An 8826-nucleotide genomic window follows, 5' to 3' on the forward strand; every position below is an offset into this window, starting at 1 on the left:
TGTACTCCCACGACTCCAGGACTTCATAGAAAACTTTCAGCTATGGCAAGGCTCAAACTAAAGTCCCAAAAGCTGAGAAGTTGGGCAATACTAGTTATAGGTAGCTATTTATAAATTTTGGTTGGACCAGCAAGTCCTTTACAGTGTGATCCCAAGTAAATTTTGGAGCAGTGGCAAGATTGGGATCAGAGGCCCCGTTTGCCATGTGCCAATGATGACCCCAACTTAGAACATAACATTAGCCCAGGGTCAACCCAAGTTAATAATACCCATGTGGGAGCCAAATATGGATTTTTATTCATGGAATTACACATACCTTGTACATTCCTTGCATGTTCCAATGTATTTCCTATCTATGTGCATATGTGCATAGATAAATGTGTCAACAATGATGGAATCCATACAAATAGTGAAACATTTTAAGAGCAATTAAACAGATTAAATATGGCTCAAAAATAATTTTGAGAGATTCCATAGCTGATGGAGGAGGTGGTTTTCCCTTCCCCCTACCTCTTTCCCAACAAAAAACTTTAGAATGCAATGCATTTATTCCAAAATCAAATTTGCAGCTCGCTAAACTTTTTCTCTGTGTTCAGAATGTACCCACAGAATGAATTTATCAGAAATAATTAGTGTTTTTATAGCCAGTGCTGATTGCTGCAGCATCACATTCTGGTGCTGGTTTGTATAATTGCAAATCATTTCCTAGAGGTGTCACACAAAAGCAGAAGATGCCTTTTGGAGTAGTGTAGTGCCCATGGAATATAAGATTAACACTTGTGTAGTACAAGAAGACATTTAAAGGCTCACTATCTTTTTTTTTTTTCCTTTCTAACCTTGTTGATGTCATGAATATCAATTTACATCTTCCTTTTTTTTGAGATAATTTAACACTCCATTTAGTCATCCTTGGTAATGCAAATCAGATCAATTCTGCTGCCAGACTACAAGGTGATCTCCATTGTATCCCTTGGAAATGAGCGATCCATTTTTCTTCCTTTATTTTTATTAAAAGAAAAATCCTCCTTTTTAAGCCTTTTGATAAGAAACAATTGAGAATTCCAGGAATTTTAATCAGGGAGCAAAGTCGTAGCCACCCAAAAGCATTACCCTTTCCTCCTCAGTTATTCTGTCTGCCTCCTCTCCCTCCTTCCCGCTCAGCCCATTTGCATAACGTGATTAAGAGAGCAGTAATAATTACAGCAGCACATGAGGGATGTAGAGCCTTGCAGGAGGCAGCAATGCTGCCCTGCACATTTCCCAGGCGTGTGGAAGGGCCTGCAGGGTTTGGCTGTGTCCCAGCTCCACCTGCAAGGTCCCCAGGCCTCCTCTCCTGGAGCTGGGCTCGCACCAGGCCCTGTCCCACCCCTGGAGCTCCTGAGATCATCCTGAGACCCCACAAAGGTGCTCATCTCCCCCAAGGCAGAGTGGTCTCCTCACTGTTTTGCCTTCCTGAAGCTGTTCATACAAAGGCAGAAGATTCTGAACAATTCAAGTGATGCCTCAGGTTCTGGCTTTTCTATTTTCCACATTCTGTGCTGCTCTAGTGTGTGGGTCTGGGCTCACATCAGGGGATGCTGAGCTCTGTGCACAGAGCAGGGACACAAAACAATTCCTGCTCCAGCTGGGCACCAAGGACAAATGATCCAAATCTCAGCCCAAGAGCACAAACACCGTGGGCTGGAGAGAGAAAAACAAGCAGGGTGGGACTGCAGGGGCTAAAGCTGGAATGGGACAATGAACTGCAAGGTGCAAATGGAGCAGAACTGATCCAAGGGAGACACCCCGGGAGCGCTCGAGCATTTTGGGGATATTTTGGTTCATCTTGGGTTCATTCTGGGGCCATTTTGGTTCATCTTGGGTGCATTTTGGGACCATTTTGGTTCATCTTGGGTTCATTTTGGGACCATTTTGGTTCATCTTGGGTGCAGCCCTGGCTGGGCTCTTGTGCTGCCCAAGGTGGATCCATTGAGGAGATCCTTTTAATAAATCCCTGCTTTATTCCTTAATTCTGCCCAGCCTCAGTTCAAGGTCAGCCTTCACAAGGCATCACAAGGGAAACAATTTTCCATATAGAAATCAGTAGGCAAAGACTTAAAAGCCTTGAAGAACATTTGTTTTCGTAATTTTGTTGGTTTTGTGGGTTTTGTTATCACAGCTTGAGTTGCAGACATTTTGTGTGCTCGTGCGTGTTCTGTTCATGCCTTAGCTCTGCCCTACCATTAAAGGCTGCTGAGGCAAACATCACCTTAGAATGAGGAGATTCAATATGGAATTTCCACATCGTGTTATAAATCTGTTAACCAGGACCAGCTCCCTCAATAATCACCACTGCTTAAAGCCTCTCAGGTCCTTTCAGCCTTGCAGCATCTCCATGAAGGGGGAAGTGGCCAGGCAGCGATTGTTATCAAAGCACCAAAATAAACCCCTCCTGCAGCAGCAGAGCAGCACCTGCTGATCAGTGCTTCCCATCCTGCTGGATATACACCTGCTCATATTAAAGATGAAAATATATATTTTTCTCTTTATATTTATTTTCATTACACAAATGCAAGAACAAGAGCTGAACATATGCTATAAAAGAGGAAAGACCTCAAGGACTTGTACTTTTATGGCATAAATCAGATATAAATACATTCAGTGTTTCAGAGGGGAGAGGAAATCCAGATCTCTGAGCAAGTAGGGTTTTTTTCTATTGTGTGTATCCAGGTGCAAAAAAAGAACCTCAAAACCACTTGACAGTGTCTTCAAGCCAAATATACGTAATGTTGGGGTTTTTTTCTTCTAGAAAGGATTATCTGGTTTGGTTGTCCTGGGTTGGGTTTGCAGCCAGCTACAGATAAGGAGTGACCCATATGGTATCTGATAGCATTGATATTTCTGCCTGGCACACAAAGCCTGCTGCTGCAAAGTGGAAAGGTGCTGCAAACCCTCATGAAAACAAACACATAACACCCAGAAGGAAAGCAGAGCACGTCAGAGCTGAGTAACAGATTAAAAACCTTCCTCTGCTTCTGCAGGAAAGCCCAGAGGAGATGGGCTTTCCAAAAACTCTCCCATCCTGCAGCTCCCAGGGATGTTGGTAAGGGGATGGGCTGGTCCAGGCTGCTTATACTCCCCAGGCTCTTGAGCAACTCACCAGGACTGCAGGGAGGAGGAGGAGGAGGAGGAAATGGAGGCCAAGGATCTATTAGATAAAACATAAAACATAACAGCTTCTTGGTTTCCTATGGTGAATACTGGGGGTTCTTTTGATGCAATGATTTGTTCTTCAATTCATTTTCTGCTAGTTTTTTTGTAAATTCTTCAGCAATTCACTGGCCGAGCACTATTTTGCATAAAGACAGGTCAGCCCAGCCTGCCGAATGAAAGGCTTGCAGTGGAACCTGGCTTTCCAGGAGGGTGAATATCCTTTGATTCCCGAGTGTCTCACTCAGGAGGTCATTGTGGAGAGCTGTACATCCAGTTGTTCCCCTGGGAAGAGAGGGAAGGGTTATGGGGACAGACCTGGGAGCACAGATGTGCACAAGGAATGGAGTGTGCAGAGGGGGCAGCTGCCTTCCCCTCCTTCTGCAAGCCAGAGCTGGCTCTGTGGAAAGGAAAACCCTTCCCATGGCTTCACGTGAAAATAGCATGTGCAGAGGCGTCCACACAATTGATAATTAATTACAATTAACAAGAAATTAAAAATCTAGTTGCACACTGAAATATTATTACAGTTCTCTCTCTTGGTCCATTTCTTGGGGGTTGATTTGGGGACATCTTTATGGCAAATCTTCTGCAGAAAGCTTTTGCCTTTAAAATATAATGCACTGGTGATTTCTGATTTCACTCAGGAGGAAATGCCCAAGAAATTTTCACTCTAGAGGAAAATGCACCAAAAATATTCTTTTAAAGTTTTTGTTTCCATGGTTTAAAAGCTGTAATTATTTTAAATGCTTAATGGTAGCTCAGTATCTATACTAGTGACTGTTCACTTCTGTTTTGCCCTGTAAATTTATCCTATTAGTACACGTGTGAGTGTGTGCATTTATGTATATTTAAAACACATATGGTATGGAAAAAATATATATTTATCTATTAGAAGTTACTTGTTCTTCCATCTTTTCAAGTGTTTTGCTGCCAGCTGCCTGTATCAAAGGAAGGGAACAGCTGAAACATCACAGCACTCTAATTTTATGTCTATTGGGCACTGCTGCTTGCTGTATATTTTCTAAAAGAGTTTATTGTCCACTTGGGCTCTTTTAAAGGGAGGCTTGGCTACTGGGGACTTTAAAAGTGATGCAACTTAAATGCAAATCCATTCACCTTTTCTTCCATGCAGTAAATTCTACTACCTGTGCTCTGAAATGCAGAAGATAATTGTTACAGTATCCTATTTTTTAATCTAACGTTGACTCTTTGGGGCTAATTTATTTATATTTACTGCATCCAAATGTGGTGCAAATCTCAGGATACAGAAATCACTGAAAGACAGTTGTTTTTTCCTGTTAGAGGAGGATTTAACACCCTTGGTCACTGCTGGGCTGGTAATATTGCTTTCATTTCATCTTTGCTAAAGTTCCTATTCCTGAATGATGGTGATGTCCCTGGATTTGAAAACACAGCCATGGCAGAGGAGGTGCTGGTAGGAAAAAGTGAGGATGGGTGTGAAACACTGAGGTGGAGAAAATATTTCTTCTCCAGATCAGCAGAGTAACAGATGTGTTTCTGCTCTGCCTTTTGACTCCTTATGACTCATCTCCACAGTCAGGAATCAACACTGCATCCTCAAGAAGAGATTGAGTCCTTGACACTCAGAAATTCCTGTAACAGCCTGTGCTGAGCTCTGAGCATGTGCTCAGCTCTTAGCTTGCCCTCACTGATGCAGGGGTGGCAGAAATACTCATCTGTGATGCTCAGTTTTGTTGGGAAAAGCTTCCATCCATCTGAGGGATTTACATAATCGATTCCTGGGGCCACATTTTCAGTTCCAACAACAAGCTTCATTAATAACAGAGCTCATCTGTGTTTATGATGCTTGGTGGGACCATCCCCATCCAGGGTGGTCCAGAGGCTCAGGCAAGATGAGCTGGAATGCAGCAACACCTGCTCAGCTCCTTTTAGGTGTGTTTTGCAAATGGTTTTTCCTCTCTTGCATCACCTCAGTGATGCTTTTAATAACAATCCTCATCACGAGCAACCTTTCTGCACGGTCATGGGGATGTGCTGAGGCAAGCAAAACACTGTACATCGACGTGAAGAGCTGTTCTTTTCATAACAGGGAGCTGCAAGTGGAGACTTGATGCTCCATAAAACTCTGACATCCTGGAAAGGGAGTCCTAGATCTGTTTTATACGCTGTAGTAAAGGTGATCTTTGGAAATTGCTTGTTGAATAACTCCACAGCCTGCTGTACATCATTTTTATTGATGATAAGGAAGATGTCATCACTGTGGCTTGCCTTGGAGAGGAGGGTGGCGAGGCATTGGGCTGGTTGAAAATATGAAATTCCACATTAAAGACCTCGGTACCTGCTGTGGAAAGGAAATGTTCCCACCGGTACCCCCAGGTGTATTTTTAAATTTAGTTTATCAACAAAGTTTATTGACATCTCCCAGTGCTGCACAGCCCAATGGCACAGAACTCTGCAGCTTCCAGGAGAGCCTTTGCCCCTCTGCCAGGGATTCCTGTTTTTCAGTGCCATTTGGTGGTAGCTTGTGTGAATTCCTGGTTTTCAGTGCTGTTTGGTGGTAGCTTGTGTGAATTACTGACTTCTCTTCGCAGTCCAGCCATGGGGATGGACCTGTGCAGGTCTTTAACCTTCAAGCTCAGAATCACACCCCAGCCTGCTAAAGATGGTCAGGGTGGGTTTTATGGTGGCTGCAATGTGTGTTAGAGAAGAATGATTGCTTTTATGGGTGGAGCAGGATCTCTCTCCTCTGCTCTGTGTGTTGGATCATAAAGGGGTCACCTCTCTCATGGGGGATTTACGTGGGCAACTCTTCACTGTGTTACTGAGAGCAAAAAACCATTCCAGGGTATTATCAGAAGCAGTTTACAGATTAAATCATACAGCATGCACTGCTACAAGAAGACTTTGCAAATGGTCTCTCTCCTACATCAGCTTGTGTCCATTGAAATCGCACAAAACAATTAAAAATTAATCATGGTTAAAGCAAATGCTTGCTCTCCCCTTCAGATGGGTCCTTAAACTTATTTATAGAGCATTTTCTCCTGGAGTTTTCCACCTTCTTTTAGCCCTGGGAATAAGGGATGTGCATACACACCAGATTTGTCATGTTTCTATAGATCTCTCGGGTTACAACCTCAGTACCAAGAGCTGAACACAGCTGGTTTATGCTTGGGAAAGGAACTGTGAGGCAGCATCATCTGCAGCTAGGCAAATAAGGACTTAATGACTCCACAGATCATCATTCTGCTTTATTATCGAGTACTTGGCCTCATGACTGCAGTTTCTGGGTATCCCACACAGTATTTTCTGTACATTTTCTCCCTTTAGCTAAAATGTGATAGAGGCACCCCAGGGACTGGAGCCTTTGAGAATCTCCTGTTAGAGGGCAGCTGCCCCAACCTTCCTTCTAAGACATTGAGCTGTTTTTCATCTCTTCCTTCAGGAACCTCTGGAAAGGGGGCACACTTGAATCCTGAGAACTCACAGCGTTTGCCATACCTGCTTTCATTTCATAGCCAGCACTTCCTCAAGACATTTGCTTTCAGAGGCATTTTCCTCCTCTTTGTAGTTTTGATGGATTTTCAGCTTTTCCCATCCATTACTGGAAACAGGAATTAACCTTGAGTTTGAAGATTCATCGTCTGGTCATTACAGCATCCACAGCTGAGAGATGAGTCTTGTGTGAGCAGGGGAATGCAGCTGTTTGCATCCCAAAATGTGATGGGCTCTTCCTGTACCTGCTGCCACTCCTTGCCAAAATAGATTAATTGACAGATGCCTGCAGCTTCCAACAGGAGGAAAATGTATATGGTAACATTCATGAGATTTGAGTTTTCTCAGTGCTAAATGCTTGGAGGTCTCTCAGTCTGACCACCATGTCAGAAGGTCAAAGATGAAGGAAATTGGAAATTTCATAGAATCATGGCATGGTTTGGGTTGGAAGGGACCTTAAAACTCGCCGAGTCCAACCTGCTGCCATGGCTGGGACACTTTCCACTGTCCCGGGGTGCTCCAAGCCCCATCCAGCCTGGCCATGGGCACTGCCAGGGATGGGGCAGCCACAGCTGCTCTGGGCAAGCTGTGCCTCATCACCCTCCCACTTGGCAAGAATTTCTTCCCAATATCCAATGGGAAATTCTTCCCAATATCCAGGGTTAGATATTGGAAATTTCTTCCCAATATCCAATGGGAAATTCTTCCCAATATCCAGGGTTAGATATTGGAAATTTCTTCCCAATATCTAACCCTGCCCTCCTTCAGGTTAAAGTGACTTCTAAAACCTGCAGAAGCAACAATTACCCTTTGGGTGGGGTTTCTCAAGGATTTCTGGAGACCCAGTCTTGAGATCCCCAGCTAGGCAAGAGTCTCCAAAACCAGGAGTTGGGAACGGAGGATGTCCCACACCAGCCCAGCAGGACCCTGCTCTGAGCTGCTCCCTCTGAAGGGCTGGGCAGAGCTGCCACAGAGGCTGCACGCTGCTGTCAGCAGCCATTAAAAGCTTTAAAAAGGTGAAAACTCGTGGCAGCACTTAGCAAGTGCCAGGTTATTGGCTCGGTGTGCGAGGAGACCTGCGTGTCACATTTTATATCGCTGCACGCACCGGAGGAACATTTCATGTGTGCACACAAAGCTTATCAAACACTCTGCATTTAATAAATGTGTGTGTGTGAGTGAGGATGCTCAGCACTTGGCCATGCGAGGAGCAGCCTTTTTTTTGCAAATGAGGCCACCTGTTCCTCCTTCCCTGATTTGACAGGTTTTAGTCTCTCTTCTCTGCGAGTGGGCGGACAGTTGGATTTGATTTACTGGAGACTCTCCTCTGGTGTGATTGCAGCATAATTATATCGATAATCAGCTCTGTTTGTGGTCAAAATGTTCTCCAACACACACACACGCTCAGATCCCAGATCTTACAATGCCTGGAAAACCTGCCCTGCTTTCTGTTTCACAAAGGTTTGGTTATGTGATAAATATAGATTGATTTCTGAGGTCTCGTAGCTGTTACTCAATCGACCAAGGGTGTGTGGTAGACAATAAAATTTACAGTTATGCTTTGTAGGTATTTCATCAGGTGAGACTGGTCCTTGTTAGAGAAGTGTAAAAAATTGGAGAATCGATTTTTTTATTTTTTTTCCACTTATTTTGATATGCAGGTTCACCTGGAAAATGGGAAAGAGAGTAAAACTGTGGAAGGGGTGTTCATGCTACACAGGGAAAATATATACGCTTTTACACCAAAAAGATTGATCAAAATAATTTTGGAGAACATAGAGTTTTTCACTCATCTGAAAGCAAAAATTGTTCCATTTGTTTTTGCTATTTTTGAGCTTCAATAAAGTATAAAGGCAGATATAATTAGAAACATCCTTTCATTTTTAATAAGTGTCATTGGAAATACTTTTTAAGGGTCATGGCTTTTTTTAGATAGAGTTATTTTTCAGTTTTATTATTTTTAAATGGTTGCTGCATTGGATGCCCACTCATGGATTACCAATTGAGCAAGTATTTTATCATGGGAAAAAGTTGTTCCGAGCACTTGGGCTGGCTTTGAAACACACACAGAGCACTTTGCCATCAATGCCCATGCAATGAGTGTCGTGTAAATTACACTCAGAGACAACCCAAGTGCTTAAATGCTTTGGAAATGAGGGG

This window comes from Melozone crissalis, unplaced genomic scaffold (assembly GCF_028551555.1).
Source record: "Melozone crissalis strain CALT ecotype California unplaced genomic scaffold, PUWL_Pcris_2 ptg000007l_1, whole genome shotgun sequence".
In the NCBI taxonomy this organism is placed as follows: domain Eukaryota; kingdom Metazoa; phylum Chordata; class Aves; order Passeriformes; family Passerellidae; genus Melozone; species Melozone crissalis.